The sequence below is a fragment of the Sus scrofa genome, chromosome 11 (genome assembly GCF_054392235.1).
Source record: "Sus scrofa isolate SSC_HxYL_T2T_F1_AM1 chromosome 11, Sscrofa_HxYL_maternal_Yorkshire_Landrace_v2.0, whole genome shotgun sequence".
Lineage (NCBI taxonomy): Eukaryota > Metazoa > Chordata > Mammalia > Artiodactyla > Suidae > Sus > Sus scrofa.
In genome coordinates, this window is record NC_139393.1 from 57,237,963 (window position 1) to 57,260,666 (window position 22,704).

Consider the following 22,704-nt stretch of genomic DNA (forward strand, 5'->3'; position numbering starts at 1 on the left):
TGGACTCCAGAAGGAAGCCTGAGAGTGGTGTCTACCGCTGGGCTGAGACCTTGGAGTAAATGGCAGTAAAAGCTCAGACCTCTGAGTCCTGGAAGCTCTAAAAAACAGACGGCGCATTGAAGATTTCTGTGACTGAGCAGGCTTTTCCTCCTGGAACTGCTTTTTTGACACGTTTTCCCCCTGAACCTTGGTCTGAGTTTGTCCACTGACCGGGTCAGGACCCCTTGTGATTGCGGGGGGCAGCCTTGCTCCTAGGTGCAGGGATTGACTCTGGCCCTTCTGGGCCACCGTACCTCAGAGGTCTGGGCGGGAGTTTGGGCTGCCCCCAGGTCACAACCTCTTCTCCTGCGCACTGTTACTGCGGGCAGGTCGAGGTCCCCAGTGATGATAGAGACGGAGGCTGCAGGATGGATGGATGCTTTCGTGTTACTGCCAGGTTACTCAAGATTGGGGCAATCTGCGCAACAGGACCAGGGGTGCCAGTCCTACTGATATCCATAGCGGCAGAAGCGCCCTCGTTCTTAGGTCCGCCGGCCGCCCCACCCAGCATGAATACAGACTGCTGCTGCTTTTCCTCCTCCTCCTAGCCCAGAGGGGCGGTCAAAATGCCAGGTTTTCAGAAACGAGGCACTCTGCCGCAAACACCGCCCAGGTAGAGCCAGAGTTAGCCGAGCAAGGAAGATGGGTGGACGCTGGTTGAATCTCTGCTTCTGATTGGTGAGCTGGGCCTCACATGACTTCTCATCTTCCGGGAGCGGTCCAACCCAGATCCTCTGGCGGCAAAGAGCATCGTGTGCGCCATTGCTTTAGGATCCGCCCTGGACTGGTCAGTGATATAAACTTTCCTAGTTTTAAAACATAGCTCCTAAAAGTGTGTGACTGTGTGCCGGGAGGGTGGGGCCCCCTAGATAAACAACTTGAGTACCCTCTAGATCAGCGTGTCAGCATCTTTTTGCTGTTTCAAACTCCAGAAATTGATTGAAAGAGATACCACACTGGTCAGAAAGAGATAATGCCCTACCTAGGTCGACCTCATGGAATCCAGTCAGAACACTGGGTCCATGGATGACCCCAGTGGGGACAGTCTTGGGACTCCTCCCGGCGTCTGAATTACCACACACCAGACTGGTGTGGGTTTAAGAGTTGGAACATGGCTGTCTGAAGTGTGGATGGGGCCCAGGGTGTTCTTGAAATGTTCAGCACTGCTGCGTTGGTAGTTCCCGGGCACCAGTGAGGTTTTAGACATTTTCCTTCAAGACTGCTTTGACCTACCAGGCCCCCTGAAGCACAGGCAAGGATTGCTTGGGATTAAAAGTGGTGCTGCTCTTAAATATACATCAGTATTTATGTAGGCTACAAAGTAATCTAGTGATAAGTGTATGCTAATTTCTATTTGACCTAGTCTTCATTCTTTATCACACATGTCTAGTTTTTATTTATATAAATACATTCTGATGCATAGACTTCCAAGTTTACTTTATTTTTCTACTTTTTTTTTTTTTTTTTTTTGGTCTTTTTAGGGCTGCATCCACAGCATGTAGAGGTATCCAGGCTAAGGGCTGAATTAGAGCTACACCTGCTGGCCTACGAACAGCCACAGCGACACAGGATCTGAGCCGCCTCTGTGACCTACACCACAGCTCATGGCAACGCCGGATCCTTAACCCACTGAGTTAGGCCAGGGATTGAACCGGAAAACCCATGGTTCCTAGTCAGATTTATTTCCGCTGCGCCACGACGGGAACTCCTATTTTTCTACTTAAAAAAATAAAAATTACTATAGTTTATTTACAGTAAACTATACAGTATATTACTTTACAGTAATTTTTTCACATTACCTGCTATCATGTTTCATCACAAGTGATAAGATACAGTTCCCTGTGCTATACAGCAGACTTCAAGTTTAATATTTGAATTTTTTTTAGTTATTATTACAAATAGTTTACATATTTAGTACTCAAAACAGAAAAGCAAGTGTAAGAAAACTGGTGCCCAAGTTTCCGCACACCCATAGGTAACTTCTGTAAACATTTAAATATATATTGGTATAGTGGCCATTCAAGTAAAAAAAAAATCCACAAAACAAATACACAAGACTATATATAAAATAGATAAACAAGATCTTACTCTGTAACACAGGGAACCAAATTCAATACCTTGAATTAAATTTTTATTTAATTTTTTTTATTTTTTTGTCTTTTCTAGGGCCGCACCTGTGGCATATGGAGGTTCCCGGCCTAGGGGTCCAATTGGAGCTGTAGCTGCCGGCCTACACCACAGCCACAGCAACGCCAGATCCGAGCTGCATTTGTGACCTACACCACAGCTCACTGCAATGCCGGATCATTAACCCACTGAGCAGGGCCAGGGATCGAACCCACAACTTCTTGTTCCTGGTTGGATTTGTTAACCACTGCGCCATGATGGGAACTCCTTGAGTTAAATTTTTAAAGCTGAATTTTCCATGTGGAAAAGGCAGAGTGGGGAGAGGGTATTCCAAATGAGGAGAATGGTATGTACAGTACAGTATGGCAGGGATCATAGGGGGAGCAATGGCTCAAAAGGAAAGTATCATGAGAGGAGTCTGCCTGCTGTGAGATCTGTTCATTTCTTGGTGATGCAAGGACTTTGAAGGATTTTTTTTTTTTGGCACGTGGAAGTTTCCAGACCAGGGGTCAAACTTGGAAGGATTTTTTAAGCAAGGAAGGGGCAGAAGCAGATTCAGATCTTAGAAGATCACTTTGGCAGTCACCATCATCAGTTTATCAACATTATCAGATAATCCTGGAAACCGCACTGTGCATGAAATATTATTGTTCACATTTTACAAATCAGTAAATGATGAAGGAACTTGTTTATAGTCATTCATCTATTAAGCGACAAAGCAGGGATTGAAACCAGGGCAGTTTGAAGAAAGTTTCTTTACTCTGAACTACAACATTGCACTGCCTCTGAGTAAATTCCAGTGAAGAGTGGGGGGAACAGGGATGATCAAATTGATGGGCAGTGGGGCCCTACTTAACAGCACGGGGAACTGTGTGTGATTGGGTCACTTTGCAATACAACAGAAATTGAAGAAACATTGTAAATCAGTTATACTTTAATAATAGAAAAAGAAATAAAAGAGATAAGAAGTGATTGATGAAAAATCAATTCAAGAATAATTTAAGAGTAGAGTTTCCCAATACCTGATATTGAATTGGATCCGCTAGCATTGAAGGATGTGGGATGTATGTTAAGAAAGAATTTATAGTTTTATTTTATTTTTTATTTTTATTTTTTGCTTTTTAGGGCTCTACCCATGGCCTATGGAAGTTCCCAGGCTAGGGGTTGAGTTGGAGGTACAGCTACCAGCCTACACCACAGCCACAGTAATGCCAGATTGAAGCTGCGTCTGCGACCTACACCACAGTTCATGGCAACTCTGGATCCTTAACCCACTAAGGGAGGCCAGGAGTCAAACCTGCAACCTCATGGATCCTAGTCGGGTTTGAAGGGAACTATGAGCTGAATAGGAAGGGAATGCCCAAGATTTTATAGTTTTAATTAGAAAGTATTATTACTGTGTTATGATATAATTTTTATGTACCTCCTCTTGCTCATTCTCTGGGGCTACATTGTAATAACTCAGCTTCTTTGCTCTCGGGTTAGCTTAAGTCTTATTGTACAATCAATGCAGTTTGCTAAGGCCAGCTGCATTATTCTGAATTTATATGAGCTTCACTAATATGAGGCAATATATAGATATACTATATCACTAAATTTTTTTTCATAAATGTAATAATCATCTTTTTGTTCAGCTTTTATCTTTCTTATAAAATGTGTGTTCCTTTTGGGGAATAAATATATGGCAGCTTTAATGGGTTGGCTACCCTAAATCAAGTTTGTTCAGGAGTTCTTATTGTGGCTCATTGGTAGAGAACCTGACTAGTATCCATGAGAATGCAGGTTCAATCCCTGGCACCACTCAGTAGATTAAGGATCCAGCACTGCTGTGAGCTATGGTTGCAGATGCAGCTTGGATCTGGCATTGCTATGGCTGTGGTGTAGGCCAGTAGTTTTAGCTTGGATTCAACCCCTAGCCTGGGAACTTCCACATGCTGTGGGTGCGGCCCTAAAAAGAAAAAAAAAAAAATGTTTGTTCAACACTTTCCTGTGATCATTAGGAAATCCTATAATAGTTTGTTCTTTTGAAAGTTACATTTGCATCATAAGAACATTTTTTTCTATTTTTTTATAGTCAGTAAATGGAATTGTAAATTTATATCTGAAAAAGTGTTTAAGTATCTAGTGATCTGGTTTCCTTCTGAAAATTCACTACAACGAACCCCAAATAATTGCATCTGGCTCTGGATAGATTCCCATCTAACTCAGTGAAAAAGGCAGTGACACATGATCAACTTAGATATTCCAGCCTACCTGTTACTATCTGTCCAGTTTTACCTTCTGCCTCCTCCCCTTATTCCTTTTTTTGGCTACAGTCACTGCATTGCTTTTCCTCAAACAAGCTGAACACCCAGGGCCTTTGCACTTGATGTTCTCACTCTCTGAGATGCTCTTTCTTCCAGTATCCATATGGCTGGCTTTCCTCACTTCCTTCAAGCCTTTACTTAAAATATCTGCTGATGAGAAAGTCCTCCGAGACCACCCTATATATAGCACTTCTTCAAAATTCTCCATCTTACCCTGTTTCCTTTGGGTCCATTGCACCTGTCCTGACCAGGTATATTGTGCATGTGGTGGTATGTTTGTCTATCTTCTAGCACTAAGGTGTTGAATAGAAAAAAGATGACTTTGGAGTTCCTGTCATGGTGCAGTGGTTAACGAATCCGACTAGGAACCATGAGGTTGTGGGTTTGATCCCTGGCCTTGCTCAGTGGGTTGGGGATCTGGCGTTTGCCATGAGCTGTGACGTAGGTTGCAGATGCGGCTCAGATCCTGCATTGCTGTGGCTCTGGTGTTGGCCAGCGGCTACAGCTCCGATTCGACCCCTAGCCTGGGAACCTCCATATGCTGTGGGTGCAGCCCTAGAAAAGGCAAAAAGACAAAAAAAAAAAAAAAAAGAAAAAAGAAAAGCTGACTTCTCCTTTACTACTCATGCAGAACACTTTCCTTCAGTCACCAAATGTGTGGGGAGTTTTCCCACACCAAGCAATTCTGAACACTAACTAGTATCCTACAATTCAACTCAATGCAGATGGACACTGCCTGGAGACGGCGTGGAATCCCATAGGTTAAGGGTTCATTGCTACAGACTCCTACCCTCTCCCCACCTACATCAGACTCTGGTTGTCACCTGGGCTTCTGACAACCTGTTATGATTTGGGGGTTCCTACTGACCCCACCTCTGGTTCAGTTAGTTTGCTAGAGCAACTCACAGAAGTCAGGAAAACAGTTTGCTTACTCGTTTACTGATGTATTACTAAAGGATATAACTCAGAAATAGCCAGATGGAAGAGACTCTTGGGGCTAGGTCTGGGGGAAGGGGCGTGGAGCTTCCATACCCTCTCTCCGAGCTTGCCACTCTCCTGGATCCTCCATCTGTTCACCAGTTCGGAAGCTCTCCAAACCCTTTCCCCCCATCCCTTGGGTTTTTATGGTGACTTCATCATGTGGGCATGCTCCGTCATCATTTCATTTTGGGGCCTTCTCTGGAGAAGGAGGTGGGTGTTGAATGTTCCAAATGTATAATCATGGCTTGGTCTTTTTTGGTGGCAAGCCCCTACCCAGGTGCCCATCAAGAGTCGCCTCACTGGAACAAAAGACACTCCTGTCACCAGGAAATTCCAAGGGATTTAGGACCTCAGAGTCAGGAGCCAGGGTTAAAGACCAAATATTAGAACAAAAGACATTCTAGTGTTCTTAGCACTTAGGAAATTACAGGAGTTTTAGGAGTTTTAAGATCTGTGTTAAGAACGGGAGGCATATATATATATATTTTTTTTTTTCTATTACCTCACAGATGTAGTTTCCATTAAGTTAATATATAAAACATAATATTCACTGACTCTGAATGGAAAAATAACTATTAATAAATGGAAAATAGGAAACCTTTTTATCCCTAAGTGCACAACTCTTCTAAATTTATTTAAAATGATTCAGTATTCTTTTTCAGTTGTCACATCCTGGCAACATGGGAGGGATTTCTAGTGATATGAATAAGCTCTGCAAGAATTAGTGCAAATTTTTAAGTCAGCGAGGCATGGATTTGGTTTTGTTTAGTTTTTAGCATACCATTCACCTCTTTGAAAGCAAAATGATGCATTTTTGAAAAAATAAAAACCAGATCAAATCTGTACTGTAAAACAAAACATAAAGTAATTTTAGGCTATTATCAAGAAACTTTTTATATTGCCAATACATATTTTGTGCAATATATGTATTAAGTACTGAGTATTTTTTTTTTTTTGATGATAGCTAATGGAAGACTCCATAGAACCAAATTACCAAGTTGATAGAGTGAGAGTGAAAAAAGGAGTTAATTAAGATTTCATCTATTGGTATGTGGGCAGGTGGCCATTTTATTAACCCATACTGAAACTCAGATTGAAAGCTAAAGAAATGTTGCTGGAAAAAAGAGTAGAGATGGAATATGTTGGTTTTGAGATACTGTTGCACATCAAATTATAGTTGCCCAGCAAGAAGTAATCAGAATTATAGATACAAATCTTAGGAGTATGTTCTGAAAATAAAAATTTTACAATTATCAAAGTATGTATGATCGTTGGTACAAAAGGGATATTACTTAGGGAGGGTGTATATGTCAAGATAAGAAGGTGGAGAATATTATTTCGTAAATGCTTAACCCTCTATTTGAATTATCTTTAGCCCCTTATTATAATCATTTCTTTTTCTTTACCTTCATTCACATCCTTCTGTTCTTTGCTGTATGTTTTTAATGAATTCCTTATTTCCTCAACAGTTACGCTAGTTGTTTTTTTATTAATTTATTTAAATAGTCAACTTATGTCTTAGTTAACATCTCAAAATCTTTTTTTTTTGTTCTACATTTCTTTTATTTCTACACTTTTATTTCTTCTCCTTTCTTTGAGTTTATTCTGTTGTTATTTTTCTAGCTAATTGAGTTGAATGCTATGGAGAGAGAAAATTACAAGTCCCATTTTCATTAATGTAGAAACTGTAAACGTTATGTTCCTTGATTCAGTTTTTGATTTTGTTAAATTCTACTTGGGTGTTAAATCATGGTTGAAACCAAAGACTGAGAGCCTCTAATTAGCACTTGTCAGGGAAAAACTTTGGGAGAATACAATGTGTGTTGGTTAACTATTGCCACAAAAATGCTGCATAACCAGCTACCCTCAAAACTCAGGGACTTAAAACAATCATCATCTATTCTCGTAGATTTGTGGTTTCACTGATCTATGGATGCAGCTGAGTAGCTCTGTTAGTCTTAGTTGGGCTTGTGCTTGTGTCTAGAGTTCAGCTGGAGGTTAGCTAATCTGGCTGTGTGTGGTTGGGGTGGTTGAACTCTGCTCAACTAGGCATGTTCTTCTCTTGGTGATGGCAAAGGTACAAGAGAGCTAGCTCAAGAAGGCAAGCACTGTACAGGTTTGGGGTCACATAATACCCAGTAACATTCCATTGCAAGTCATGTGACCAAAACCAAAGTCTAGCTTGAAATCACTTCCCTTTTGTCAGACTGCAGAGTCCCTTGTCACAGGGCATGGATACAGAGAAACAATAAGAATTTTACTGCAATAAATCTGAAACACGTATGTGTGTGTATACACATTTTATTTTTTACAAATAAAAGCCTGGCAGTACAAAAGAAAATCTAACCTATCTGAAATAATGGACATTTTGTATCAAATTTTAAAATGCTTTGAATGTTGTAACCATCCTTTTTTAAATATCCCTGTCACTATAAGTGTCCTTTTTTTTTCAGAAGTCCTGCTGAAAGATGCCTCGAAAGTTTAACCTTATCTCCTGTAAATTTAACTGTTCATCCCAAAGCCACACATGGGATTAGTAGTCAAGAAAACACTATTAAACTATTAAACCAGCATCTTTAATTAGATGTAGAAAATTGATATTCTACTGTTAGAAGGAAATATCTTAGATGTTGTCTGTGATATTAATATTGACAATTCAGCTTTTGTTCCTTGGTATTTCCCCAGTGTATTCGTTTTCTTCTCTCTCTCTCTCTCTTTTTTTTTTTTTTTTTTCTTGCTTTTTAGGGCCTCACCCGCAGCATGTGGAGATCCCCAGGCTAGGGATCCAATCGGAGCTGTAGCTGCTGGCCTACACCATAGCCACAGCCATGCCAGATCTGAGCCCTGTCTGCAACCTGCACCACAGCTCAGGGCAATGTTGGATCCTTAACCCACTGAGCAAGGCCGGGGATGGAACCCGCAACCTCATGGTTCCTAGTTGGATTCGTTTCTGCTGTGCCACGATGGGAACTCCTTTCTTCTCTTTTTTTAAACTTTTTGAATCATTGTATTTTAGAAATGTATTCGTTTTTTTTAATAGTCTGATCTGCTATCTTTTAATCAGTAACTTAAATACACCAATTTTCCTTGGAATTCTACCTTCCCTTTTCTGTTTGCCTTCTTTTTTTTGTTTTGTTTGATATATCCCCTCTTTCAATTTCTATCGGATTGGTAATTTTTCCCCTTGCTAGTTTGGAAGCTGTAGATTGCATTTCTACTCTATTTTTCATATGCCCATTTGACTATAACATTCTCTCACTCCAGAGTTTTCCGCTACCTCTTGCTTCTCTTTCAATGAGACGAGGTACTACGTTGACTCTCCCTTCTGTTCCCTACACATCTATCTGATGGCCATGCCTTTGAATGTAATCTGTTACTTTATGAGATTTCTCTCTTCATCTTTGGTAACTTGCATTTTCACCATGGTGAATTGAAACATGGCTTTATTTTTATTTGACTGAATTTGCCCTCAGCGCTCATGGTCTAGATACCTCTATCTTTATAAAAATGTTTAAAATTTTAGTTACTTGTTCTCTAAATACTGTTCTGCAGTCCCATGTAGTACATACTTGAGCTCTCAAACCATTTTCCATCACTATTTTTTTTTTTTTTTTGTCTCTTTTTTTGCCTTTTCTAGGGCTGCTCCCGTGGCATATGGAGGTTCCCAGACTAGGGGGTCTGATTGGAGCTGTAGCTGCGGGCCTACACCAGAGACACAGCAACTCGGAATCCGAGCCATGTCTGCGACCTACACCACAGCTCACGGCAACACCGGATCCTTAACCCACTGAGCAAGGCCAGGGATCGAATCCGCAACCTCATGGTTCCTAGTCGGATTCGTTAACCACTGAGCCACGACGGGACCTCCCTCATCATTATTAGCTATGCTTTTAGAGTTTTAATTCTTTATCCAGCTGCAGTGCTCTGGCAGAACATCTCTGTTTTTCCCTTCTTCCCCAATTGTCTCTATTTCTGGGTCCAGTATAGAGAGTTTCTGTTTGTTCGTTTAATTTCAGTTATCGTATTATTTCCTTGTACTATGTTTTCTTCACTACTTTTCATTTTGTATTCTCTTTGTTCTTATTCTGTATTTTTCTTTTTTGTCCAGTGGACTTACGCCTTCTTCTATCTCTTTAAAGATCCTTGATACATATACTTTAAATTGATTTTCATATTGCTCCATTATTTTTTCATTTTATTAGTTTTAATTCATCTCATGGCTATTGTTCCTGCCTTGGTTTTCATCATGAATTTTGGAATATTGGTTTCCAGGTTCTTCTTAACTGGAAGTCTGTCATGTTCTATCTTCAGACCTCCATCTCACAGTGGTCTTGCGAACAGTGCAAATCCAGATGCCAGATTGTGGTTGGTGTAGTCTCTGCCTGATTTCTAGGCCCTACTTACTTCCTCTTGTTTCCCTAGTTATGCAGTTTCATAAAAGCTCTAACTTTCAGTTCACATAAATGGTGAGCGCCCCTCTTCTGAGTTTCAACTCATGGCAGAGAGAACTCACTGCAGCTCCTAGTTTTAGGCTGTGAGTTCTGGCATATGCTCTGAGTTCTTGTCTTGTGTGTGGCACTTTTCATTTTTATTAACCATTTGCTGACAGTTTGGGCTCTAATGGTCTCTACCTGCTTCCAGTCCTGGAACCACCAAACCCCAACTACTGCTTTGCATTCCTTTTCTGTTTCTGAGAAAAAAAAAAAATGTATATCTTGTCTTTGAGAATGGTTTTAGCTTCCCAATTTATTTTGTTTTAGTTAAAATTCATATGGAAGATGAGAATGAATTTGTGCTCTTATTAGCACTGCTCATTTTATGATAAGATGGACATGGCAGATATATTTATACTATTCTGTATTCTGAATATCACAGTTGCTCTTATTTAGGCAAGGGGTTCAGTGGCCCTTGGATAGGCAATGAAATAGAGTTTGGTGTAATTCTTCCACAAATAGGATGGCCTAGGTACTTTTTTGAAATATGTGATTTATTGTATATACCTTGTTCAATCCAAATATTTGTCTACTGAGTTTAATGACATTCTAGTTCATTTTATGTATTGCAGACTTGGGCCTAATTCTTCATTCCCTCCCAAAGACTAGATGTTCTCAGTATAACATTCAGAGAGCAGGGCCAAAATATGCTTTGAGTATGCTTTGAAACCTTGTTCTAAAAGATTAATGGTCTTTCATTCAACAGGGTTTTTTTGGTTTTCCTTCAAATGCTCACGTGACCGATAGCTTATCCATGGGCATTGTACGTTACAAATGAACTTGTCAGAAAAGGAATTATAGATGTCCGGGAACTAGAGATAACTTAACCTTTAGGACCCATTTCCCATGCCCCACCCCTGGATAATGTGCAGCGTGTTCTTTCCTTAGGAAGAAAAAGTTTTCAGTCTTGTCAGGCAATGGTTATTAGAGTAAGTTGGTCCCAGAATTATTATTTTACATATTTAAGGTTTCCTTTGCTTTTTTTTTTTTGCTGGGAGTAACACCATTGCAAGAAATGCAATGTGAGAGGTTGTCCTTAAGTTCCAATGTGAGCATTGCATGGTTGAGGGCATGTTTGTCATGGAAAACTAAGGAGCAGAGTTTGGATTGCTCTCCAAAGGGGAATAAAAAGTAAAACGGTTGCAAACATCTTCTGCCCATAGCAAGTTCATTTTAGAGCAGCTCCTGCTTCTTTGAAGTTGACAGTTACCATTTTACGCAGCGTGTAAGCCATCTTTTCTTTAAGTGGGAATTTATATTGGTGAACAGCTCTCATAATTGTACAGCATTTTTAGCAATAAGACCACGGGGAAAAAGTATTTCATGGGTATAAAAGAGGAGAGGCAAGATTTCCCAAAACTGAGATAGAGTTAAATTAGGAGACTTTCCTCTTATTCAATAAGCCCAAACCTTATTTATTTTATTTTATATTTTTTGCTTTTTAGGGCTGCACCCAAGGCACATGGAGGTTCCCAGGCTAGGAGTTGAATCGGAGCTATAGCTGCTGGCCTACACACAGCCACAGCGATGCAGGATCTGAGCTGCACCTGTGACCTACACCACAGCCCGCCGCAACACCGGATCCTTAACCCACTGAGCGAGGCCAGGGATTGAATCCACATCTTCATGGCTACCAGTCGGATTCATTTCCACTGTGCCATGATGGGAACTCCTAAGCATAAATTTTAGATGCTCCTGAAAAGAAGACAGTGAGGACAGTCCAGAAGTGCCCAGATCTCCCCACCTGCACTGTTAGTCACACTTCTGTATCACACGTTTCCTATACTACAGAAACAGCATCAATTATCCGTATCCAAGATCAAGGCTGTTGGTGGTTACAGGCAGATCCCTCACTCTCTTCCCCTGTCTAATGCCACCAGGTGCTACTAGGTCTAAACACAACTGAGCCAAAAAAAAGAATCTGTGTACTTTGTGCCCCATAAGCTGTCTTTTAATATCACACACTGAATGATAAGAAAATGAAAAAACTCTGGAATCCTGGTAGTGGCTCAGCAGAAATGAATCTGACTACTATCCATGAGGACGCAGGTTCAGTCCCTGGTCTCGCTCAGTGGGTTAAGGATCCAGCATTGCTTGAGCTGTGGTGTAGGTCGAGCACAGTTCAGATCCTGCGTTGCTGTGGCTGTGGTGTACCCCAGCGGCTACAGCTCTGATTCAACCCTTAGCCTGGGAACCTCCATATGCCTCAGTTGCAGCCCTAAAATAAATAAATAAATAAATAAATTTAGTAACTGAAGATTTTAACCATCAAAGTTAAAAGCACAGGCTCTATAGTCAGATCACTGCTGTGTAACCTTCAGCAAGTTACTTAACCTCTCTGTGCTTCATTTCCTTATCTAGAAAATGAAGATCATAGTACTTATTTCAAGGAGTGGTAAATATTAAGAGCCTTAATATACTTAAAATATACATAAGGTGCTTGGCACATAAGCTTTAAATCAATAAGAACTACAAAGATAATTGCCTTTTACCTTCATATATGTTTTTTAGTATTTTTTATGAAAATTTTCATGTTTACTATTAAGTACATTCCTATACAGTATCCACTGTTAACCTTATTTTTTATATGTGAGAACAAAGCAAAAGAGTTTATTCAAGGCCGTTCAGCCAATAACAACCAAATTTAGAAGCAGAGTTCAAGGCCGCTGGTTCCTGCTCCAGTATGCAACTCAGTATCCCTTGACAACTGAGTTTTAATTAAGTCGGTGGATAAGTCACACACGTACAATGTGAGATGGAACTTCAGATATGCAAGGGAAAATCATATGCAAGGAAAATAATAGGAATGTATGTCAGAGAAGAAACACAGTTATTTAAACATGGCTGAAGAAGCAGCCAGGGCACAGGCGGAGGCAGTTAATCAGGAGTCCACAAGCTCGTTTCATTGTATTTTTCAGTATATTGAGCACAGTGTCCATCTGTGGCTAAGGGAGAAACGCAAGCTCCGAGTCCGTGCTGTGGAGACCCTGAGTCTGTGCTAAGGAGATGTTGGAAAGCTCCCCCAAGGTGATCAGTACTTTGCTGTGGGGCAGATGGAGCCACAGACCCTGACACTCCCTGGGCAAAGGCAAGGCGGTGAACGTTCATAATTAAATTATTTGTAACCTTTTATTTTGTTTTGGTTCCCAGAAACAAATCAGGGATACCACAAACCGAAGGTATTGGCCTTTGTAGTCTTGCTTTCTGGTATAATTAGCAAATGTCTGCTCATAATGCACACCAGTGCAGGAAAAATTTATTTACATAATGAAATATGCTATTTTCACTTTCTCTGTTAAGTGCTTTTTCAAGTTCCTCTATTACTCTTGTCGAGATGACTTGGCAAGGGGATATTTTACCATTTGATTCCCAGCACAGAATCCTGGATGTGGAGTCTTCAAATTATAAGGGAACATTTGAAAAATATCCGCAAATGAAATAGAAATGTAATATTTTCCTGTGAGCTTTCCTAAAGGATTCTCTCTTTAGATTTACAATCAAGAAAATACTGATAGCATGGATGAAGAAAATGTTTACTTTAATATTTAATATATATAGCATCTTTTCATAGAAGAAATCTTTTTTTTTTTTGCTTTTTTGCTTTTTTTTTTTTTTTTTTAGGACCACACCTGTGGCATATGGAGGTTCCCAGGCAGGGGGTCCAGTCAGAGCTACAGCTGCTGGCCTACACCACAGCCACGCCAGATCCAAGCCTCATTTGCAACCTACACCACAGCTCACGGCAACACTGGATCCTTAACCCACTGAGAGAGATGAGGGATTGAACCTGCATCCTCATGGATCCCAGTCGGGTTAGTTAACCACTGAGCCATGATGAGAACTCCCGAAGAAATGTTTTAAACTTGAGGCATATAGGAGAGAGTGTAAATTGAAAATGTTGGGAATCTTTTCCTAAAGTAGATAGCCAACAAAAGCAGGTTATCTCCAGATGGAGGAAAAAAAGAGATAAGGAAATGAAGGTTCAGGGAATCATAAGGGAGGAGAGAAACACCAAGAGTATAAATGCTGTAGACATAATCACTGAAACTTACCAAGGTCTAGAAAGCAATGTTTCGGTGTGACTTGGGATTAGAAGAGAGATGCTAAATTTTGCTTGGCTACCTGTCTTCTCTTGTTTCAAGTGCCAAAGTACATTTCATTGAAAAAGATGGAAAAGATTCCTTGCAGGTATTTTATAGGATATCTTTACAATAAAAATATTCAGAAGTAAAAGTCACATCCACCTGTAAGCTGGAAATCTGCCAATTAATTTAACATTTATAAGCAATACTAACTATATATAAACTAGTAATATTTATTTATTTATTTTGTCTTTTTGTCTTTTAGGGCCGCATCTGTGGCATATGGAGGTTCCCAAGCTAGGGGTCCATTCAGAACTGTAGCCACTGGCCTACGCCAGAGCCACAGCAACATGGGATCTGAACCACATCTGCGACCTACACTACAGCTCATGGCAACGCCAGATCCTTAACCTGCTGAGCGAGGCCTGGGATCGAACCCGCGTCCTCATGGATGCTAGTTGGGTTCATTAACTGCTGAGCCATGACGGGAACTCCTATAAAGTAGTAAAATTTAAAGTGCAATATATTAAAGCTAAGAATGTAAAGCTAATAATTTATAAGATAGGATTTATGCTGAGATTATCACAGCCTCAGTGGCACTACTGAAACAGAAGCGTAAGACTTGTGTCCATGTTCAGTGGTTTATAGTATGTTAAATAAAAACTCTAGGCAGATTTCTTTTAAAACTTAGATAAGATGGGAGTTCCCTGGTGGCTCAGTGGGTTAAGGATACTGTGGTGTGGGTTTGATCCCTGGCCCAGGATCGTCTGTGTGCTGCGGATGCAGCCCATTAATTGAGGGAAACAAAAGCAAACTGCAAGGGCAGAAAAGCAGCAGTCTGCAACACAGACGGTTTGAGCTGGCGGCAGGGGCGACACCACTGGATGGTGCATTTCTTGAGTGTGGGCACCATGTCTATTTTAGGCACTGCCATGGTGCTAAGGCCTAGCACTGCACCAGTGCGTGTGTGGATTAGTGATGTTGGATGACTGAATACATGTCAGCTCAGTCGTGGTTTCTGATTTGGCTGCCTAAGTTGATAAGCATTTCCCTCGTAAATATTACCCTCCTGCCCCACTGAAAGTCACTGACTATAACTTTCTTGGCAGGGGAATGGCTTTCCTTAGTCAATGCTAAATAAGTAACAAGGACGGACACCAAAAACTCCCATTCACCAAGGCCATGTGACTCCGCCATGGGAGTCAGACAAGAGATTTCCATTTTGAGGAAGCAAATCAATGAAGAGTTAAAATGTCTAGTTCACACACTCAAACCTTGTCATCAGAAACTGAGCATTACCTGAAAATCGTAAGCTTCGTAAACAAATAGAGTGACATGGAATGTTTCTAATTAGATTCACTCATCTGCTATAGGTCACTTTTCCTTAGTAGTCTGATGCTCACAGGAATAAGGTCAATGTGAGATCAGTGATAAAAGATTCAGGGATGTAGAGTTTATAACACAGCCTTCTTGGGAAGATGTTACGTGTCCAGTGCCTGGCTCATAGGCAGGAGTGTATATTTTGGCTGGTAACAACCATGACAAATGATGTGCCACCCTGACATCATTACCACTGGTCACTGGAAATGTTGGCTGAACATCAGCCCAGGACCCAATTCCCACAGGTCCCCTGCCAAACAATTTGAATAAATCCAGGCAAGTTTTTATATATATGTGTATATATATGTGTGTGTGTGTGTGTGTGTGTGTGTGTGTATATATATATATATATATTTTTTTTTTTTTTGTCTTTTCTGGGCCTGCATCCGTGGCATATGGAGGTTCCTAGGCTAGGGGTCCAGTCGGAGCTGTAGCCACCGGTCTACACCACAGCCGCAGCAACTCGGGATCCAGGCCACGTCTGCAGCCTGCACCACAGCTCACGGCAATGCCAGATCCTTAACCCACTGAGCGAGGCCAGGGACCGAACCCTCAACCTCATGGTTCCTAGTCAGATTCATTCACCACTGAGCCACAATGGGAACTCCCAGGCAAGTTTATAATTTTTGCTTTCGCTGAAAAATAGTTCTTTCACTTGGCTACCTAAATAACTTCAGTATTTGAGGGTAGATGGTCACTTCCTATGCTTAAAAAGTACTGTTGAGTTTTTTTTAAAATGCCTCTATTGACATACAATTCATATACCGTATAACACACCTGTGGTTTTTAATATATTCACAGAGTTGTGTAGCCATGACCACAACCAACTGTGGATATTTGCATTACCCTAAGAAAAAACGCAATCTTCCTACCACCAAGCTCTAGGCAAGCACAAAAGATTCCCCTCCCCTGCTCTGAGGCTTGTTTTTGTTATTTGCTTGTTTATTTGTTTAGTATCACACTAGACTATTTTAGTGAAGTTTATCTCCCCTGAAATGTGAAACCTTTGGTGTCTATGAGGGAGCAGCCATGGGGTGTGCACTCAGTTATCTGTGATGACTGTTTTTTTTCCCCCCCCCCGTCTTTTTTTTCTAGGGCCGCACTCGCGGCATATGGAGGTTCCCAGACTAGGGGTCTAATCAGAGCTGCAGCCACCAGTCTACATCACAGCTCACAGCAACATGGGATCCTTAACCCACTGAGAAAGGCCAGGGATTGAACCTGCAACCTCATGGTTACTAGTCAGGTTCATTAACCGCTGAGCCATGACGGGAACTCCAAGACTGTTTTTAAGCAGGGTTCTCTTTCAGCCTCTCCTTTCCTGATCATTCTGCCTCATTTGATATCGCATCCACCTGTTGGGCTCTGCTAATTACAAGCTAATTACTCTATTATTTTTGACAATTCCCTGAAGCATAAATAGCTCTATAATTTAATCCAGTTAAATTCAGGCAGGAGCATTTTTTTTAACTCAGTGTATTTTATTATGTTTATAGTTGTACAATGATCATCACAACCCAATTTTACAACATTTCCCTCCCAAACCCCCAGCCCATCCCTCCCCACCACAATCTGTCTCCTTTGGAAACCATAAGTTTTCCAAAGTCTGTGGTCAGTATCTGTTTTGCAAAGAAGTTCATTGTATCCTTTTTTTAGATTCCATATATAAGTGATAGCATATGACGTTGGTGTCTCATTATCTAACTTCATTTAGCATGATAATTTCTAAGTCCATCCATGTTGCTGCAGTAAATAGCTCTGTAGTCTAATCCAGTTAAATTCAGACAGGAGCACTTTTTTTTTTTTTTTTTTTTTTTTTTTGAGAACAGTCTCTCTTGTGTAGGAAAGGGGTGCTTCTTAGATCTCTTTCTGTTTCTTTCTGGTGAAGTAACTGTTAAACTTTTTACTCCTAATTAGGAGGAGCTATTGTTTTCAACAACACCCTTATGCTTGAACTTGACCAAATTCTATTTCTAATAATGACTTTATTATTTCCTTTGGAGAAAGCTTCAGATGCCTCTTTTCTTATAAACTGCCTCTCCACCCAGGGGAAAAAAACTCTCTCAATCCTATTCCAGAATAAGCTGGAGCAATTAGCCTCTGGTCCTCTGGTCTTTTGGCCTGACTCTCCTGGAACTTGTACTCTATGATGGTGTTGATGTGAGGGGGATCAGGACCTTAGTATTCTTGCTGGCCGTGGCTAGAATAGACCTTCCATGCTGTGAGTGAGGGTTGGGTCAACTTCTTAGTCACACCCAACCTCCAGTAGTACCCTCCTGCAATGTATCTTCTTCAACTTGGAGTTGGAGGGGATGAGAAATTCTGGTGACCTGCCTCTCCTCATGAAATATGGTAACCCTTGATTGGAAGCCGAAAGGAGAAAGAGTTCTTTTCTTGGCTGCATTCACTTGGATTGGCGTTTCTGTCAGGCTGAGCTGGAGGGTGGAGATGGAGAGAGCATACCATGGCTCAGATGCACAAATTGTTGATGTTCTTACTGAGGTGCTTTTTGTTTTTTTGGTTTTTTTTTTTGTCTTTTTGCCATTTCTTGGGCTGCTCCCGCGGCATATGGAGGTTCCCAGGCTAGGGGTGGAATCGGAGCTACAGCTGCCAGCCTACGCCAGAGCCAGAGCAACGCAGGATCCGAGCCACATCTGCGATCTACACCTCATGGCAACGCTGGATCCTTAACCCACTGAGCAAGGGCAGGGATCGAACCCGCAACCTCATGATTCTTAGTCAGATTTGTTAACCACTGCGCCACGACGGGAACTCCCTTACTGAGTTTTAGTAGGTTTTCTCAAATACATATTTCTTCATTGCTGTATGCCACTAGGACAGTTTCCAGAAACTGTTTGTTGTTTGCAAGTTTGTTTTTGTTCTTAAAATACTGTTCACTGGTTTTTCTTTTTTTAACTATAGTGTGAGTCCGCAGAGCTCCTCCTGCTGTTATCTTAGAGGTGGATCTCTGATCCCTTTTAAGTTTTTCTCTCAAGATTCTCTTCTTTAATTTTTAGACTCTATGGATAACTGATGATGAGAACAATGGCAAGAAAATTCAGTATTTTTTTTTTTGAAATCCTTCAAGTGTTGCAATTTATTCTATCATTCTTATTTCGCAGATAGAGCAAAACTGCTATTAAAGGATATTCTTATGGATCGATAATGAAATTAAAGAGAAAATTAGCATAAATGACAATTCTTAGCGTATTAACTCTAAAACCTTTTAGTACAGCTAAAAGTATTTTAAAGATTCCAAGCCATATCACAACCCTGTGTAAAAAGGTAACGTTCTTTTATTTCTACAGCTTTAGTCTCAATGTTGGAAGAAAAGTAACATAGCTATCTGTTGTCCCCATTTCCCACAGTCCAAAGTATAGAATTGTGGAAGGGTTAGAATATGATTAGCGTCTTAAAGAGCTTAAAGTTATTAAAATATAACTTTCCTTAGCTTTCCTTATAAAATAATGTCAACCAGTTTCAGCTCTCAGTTACTGTAAAGATTAAGTTAAATACAAGTTCAAATATGAAAGTTCAACAAATCTGGTAACTTGCCTATAAAAGACATTCAATACATGTTAACTTTCCATTGCTTTCTTCAGAAACATTAAATGACATATTTCTCTGTCATTCTGAAATAATTCTAAAAACAGGTAGTTGAGGTCACCCTTTCTGCCTTTTTTTTTTTTTTTTTTTTTTTAGGGCTGAGTGTGGCATGTGGAGGTTTCCAGGCCAGGGGTCAAATGGGAGCTGCAGCTGCCGGCCTATACCACAACCACAGCAATGCAGGATCCGAGCCAAATCTGCAACCTACACCACAGCTCACGGCAGTGCCAGATCCTTAACCCACTGAATGAGGCCCCAGATCAAATCCGCAACCTGATGCCTCTGTCGGATTCATTTCCCTTGCACCATGGTGGGAGCTCCAACCTTTTTGCCATTTTATAGTGAACTAAACTGAAGTTTGTGTTGCTCTGATGATGATGGATGATTTATGTCTGTTGCTTTCTCTAAGTTCCTAACGCTTCACTTCCTCTTGAATCTATATGAAAAGTCACAGCAGTTCTGTTTTAAATTCCAAGTTGCCCGGTGGTCCCACCCGTCATTCATGTATAGATGAGTTTACAGTGGCAGTTCAGTTATATAAATATTCTTAAATGTCCTTGTTGTTTAGGGAGACTCACCTTTATTCATCCACCCATTCAGTTGTTTATTCAACAACCACCGATATGTTACATAATGAATCTAACATCTATAAGACATAGGACCTACCCTATAAAGCTCATAGTCGGTTAGGGGAGCTAGGCTTTATGGCATGTGCTATGGAACAGATATTTACTAGGCAAAATGGGAGTAAGAGGAGGCCTGAGTCATGTCATGGGCCAAGATGTAAAGAAGTAATTCTCATTTCCTGATCTTAAGGATCAACCCTTAAATTTGCACTATATATATATTTTAAAAAGGGGGATGGAATTAGGAGATCTGTGTCTATGTGAGACTTTTGGGGCATCTGGAAAGATCATATGTTTAAACCTATAGTGGCCAGGTTGTTGCTCATTTAAGGCAATAATCTTGAATTTGGAAACTCAGCCTTTCACATATAAAAGTGAAGCTCTTATATGTGAAATTTAGGGGAAAAAAGCCAGTGGCAGGTAGAGGAATATGAAAGACTGAATTGAGAGAGCCTTTTCTTAGAGTGGAAAAGGAACATCATCTCCCTCAGAGAAAGTTACTCCTGTGTATTTGTACTCATTCTCTTTTCCTCATTTATTTCTAGATGGGAGGTGGAGGAGGAAAGCTTACTATGAGAACTATCCAGGGTCGGAGAAAAAATATGGCCAACATCTTGACCCCGTGGATCCCAGGAAAAACTCTTGTTACTCATCAGCACTCTGTTTGGAAACAGGCATAATTTAGAACTGGCTCGAGGAAGACTATTAAACACTAGGACAACTATCAGGCCTGCAGAACTGAGATGCTAGTCTAGACGCTTTGGGTAGATTTTTGCCTGGAACAATGTTGTTGACTTTGAAATTAATCTTTTTAATCCTTGCCTATTACAGATGAAGAAATTAAGGCCCAGGAAGCTGAAGTGTTTCTCAAAGATCAGACCATTATCTGAGAGAGAGGTAAGAACTACAACCCTGCTTTTAATGATAGACATCATATCATAATACTAGGCTGCCTCATAACTGAGTAATGCAGTCTTCACTTTGGCAGCATTTTCTAGTGTTACCGTATTTTGGGTTCCTCCCTACTTAATTTTACCCCAGTATGTGTGACATTACAAGTCACTGCCCTCGCAATATTGCATACCAGGAAATCTAAAATGATTGTTTGTACTTGAACTGGTGGAAGTCAAAGAAGGAGAGAAAAAAGTAGCCTGTCTTCTAAGCCTTGGATGGTCATGATGGAGTAACTTTACTGGACAAACAGCGATAGAAATTAATTCACCACTCACTGATCGAATGTTCAATGGGTTTGTGTCTACACACTGTAGATAGTGAAGAAGAGAAAAAATAACAGTATGGGAATTTCAACATTTTATTTTAGTTTATTTATAATTTTTTTGGAGTATAGTTGACTTACAAAGTTGTGTGAGTTTCAGGTGTACAACAAAGTAAATCAGTTACACACACACACACACACACACATCCCTTTCCTTTTCAAATTCTTTTCCCATATAGGTTATTACACAGTATTGAGTAGATTACCCTGTGCTGTACAGTAGATCCTGTTATATATCTTTTATACATAGTAGCGTGTACGTGTCAATCCCAATCCCCAAGTGCCCCCCAAGTGTCTTTTTTTGTAACCGTAAAATTTTGGCTTCAAAATCTTTGGGTGTCTGTTTTGTAAGTTCTTTTGTATCATTTTTTATTTGACTCTACATATTAGTGAGCTCATATGATATTTGTCTTTTTCTGTCTGACTTATTTGACTTAGTATGATAATTTCTAGGTCCATCCATGTTCCTGCAAATGGCAGTATTTTATTTCTTTTTTATGGCTGAGTAATATTCCGTTGTATATATGTACCTCGTTTTATTTATAAATGATTTAAAAATGAAAAACAAAAGTTTCTGTAAGAGATTAAATGTACAGACAATGGCCAGGCCAAATATAGAATAGAGCTCTGACTCACAGTCTGTACCATAGTCAGCTCAGGAAACCAAACCACAAGGTCTGTAGCAATTAGTCCCAAACAACCAGGACTTGTTCAGTTAAAGGTCATGTCCTCAATTTTTGTCACTTCTTCCACCATAAAATCAACCAGATAAAGCCAAATATGCTCCCCAAACCAATCACTTAGGATGTCCTGCTTCTAGTTAGCCCACATCCAGCTTCCCCATTTCAAAAACCTACAGAGTATACCTGAAACCTTCCTTTTTTTTTTTATCAGAAAACTTCCCCTCTCCCCTGCCTGCTTCTAAGTCTCTGCCAAATGCTAGTGATGGTGGCTGACTCCCTTGCTCTGTCAAGTTCAGCATATTCTGTTTCGATGGTCTTTATTTATTTCTACACCTGAAGGATGCAGTGGTTTCTTATTGCAGCTGCCTGATCCATCTATATTTGTCTTGTTTTAGTTATCACGAAATTTGTAATTTCAGTTAGAAGAGGGAGGGTTTTATTTGAAACAGTATGTGGTGTTTAGAATCTGGCTGGACTGGCAGAGGTCAGAGGTGCTTGTGCCCTGGATGTCTGGCCACTTCCTAGGAGATTTGGGAAGTCCAGAGTCCCTTGTGTAAACTTCCTCTGCCCCAGGCTTCTCTCTAATGAAAACGAAAGGGAACACCCATCCTCAGATAAGGCAAGTAAATAGTCCATTGTTTGGTCTAAATTTAAGAGTATCTTAAGAGCTTTTATAGGTACTCTTATCTCCTTAATATTTCTGAGATGGCTCCTAGGCTTTAAGGGTGGGAAAATAAACACTAGGCATTGTGCTTCCAAAAGGGTAGAGCAGGAAGAGTTGGGAGCAAGGCAGGCCTTCCTGGGAGGTAAGATGTCCTCAGGCTTAAGTAGAGGCCAGGATGCTTTTCACGACAGTAGGAATTTCCCCATATTTCCAGCTTTAGTACTACTTAATATAGTGGTCCATTGGTATGAGGGGATGGGGAGGTTGATTCCAGGGCCCTCCGCAGTCCCCCTATACCCAAATCCCCGGATGCTGACATCCCTTTTATAAAATGGCATATTTGCATATAACCTACAAATATTCTCCCATAAACTTAATTTTTGAAATTTAATTTAAATTTTTATTAGGGGTGTTCCCATTGTGACCCAGTGATTAACAAAC

General features: G+C 40.5%; 1 long non-coding RNA gene across 2 annotated transcripts in view; it reads left to right on the plus strand.

The window, feature by feature from the left end:
* The first annotated feature begins 296 nt into the window (after window positions 1-296).
* LOC110255833 (uncharacterized) overlaps window positions 297-22,704 on the plus strand; it is a 217,375-nt gene continuing 194,967 nt past the window's right edge. For both annotated transcript variants that reach the window (XR_014819655.1, XR_002336703.2), the window contains exons 1-2: window positions 297-826; window positions 20,472-20,537. This is a non-coding gene — a long non-coding RNA (uncharacterized LOC110255833). The remainder of the gene's footprint in view (window positions 827-20,471; window positions 20,538-22,704) is intronic.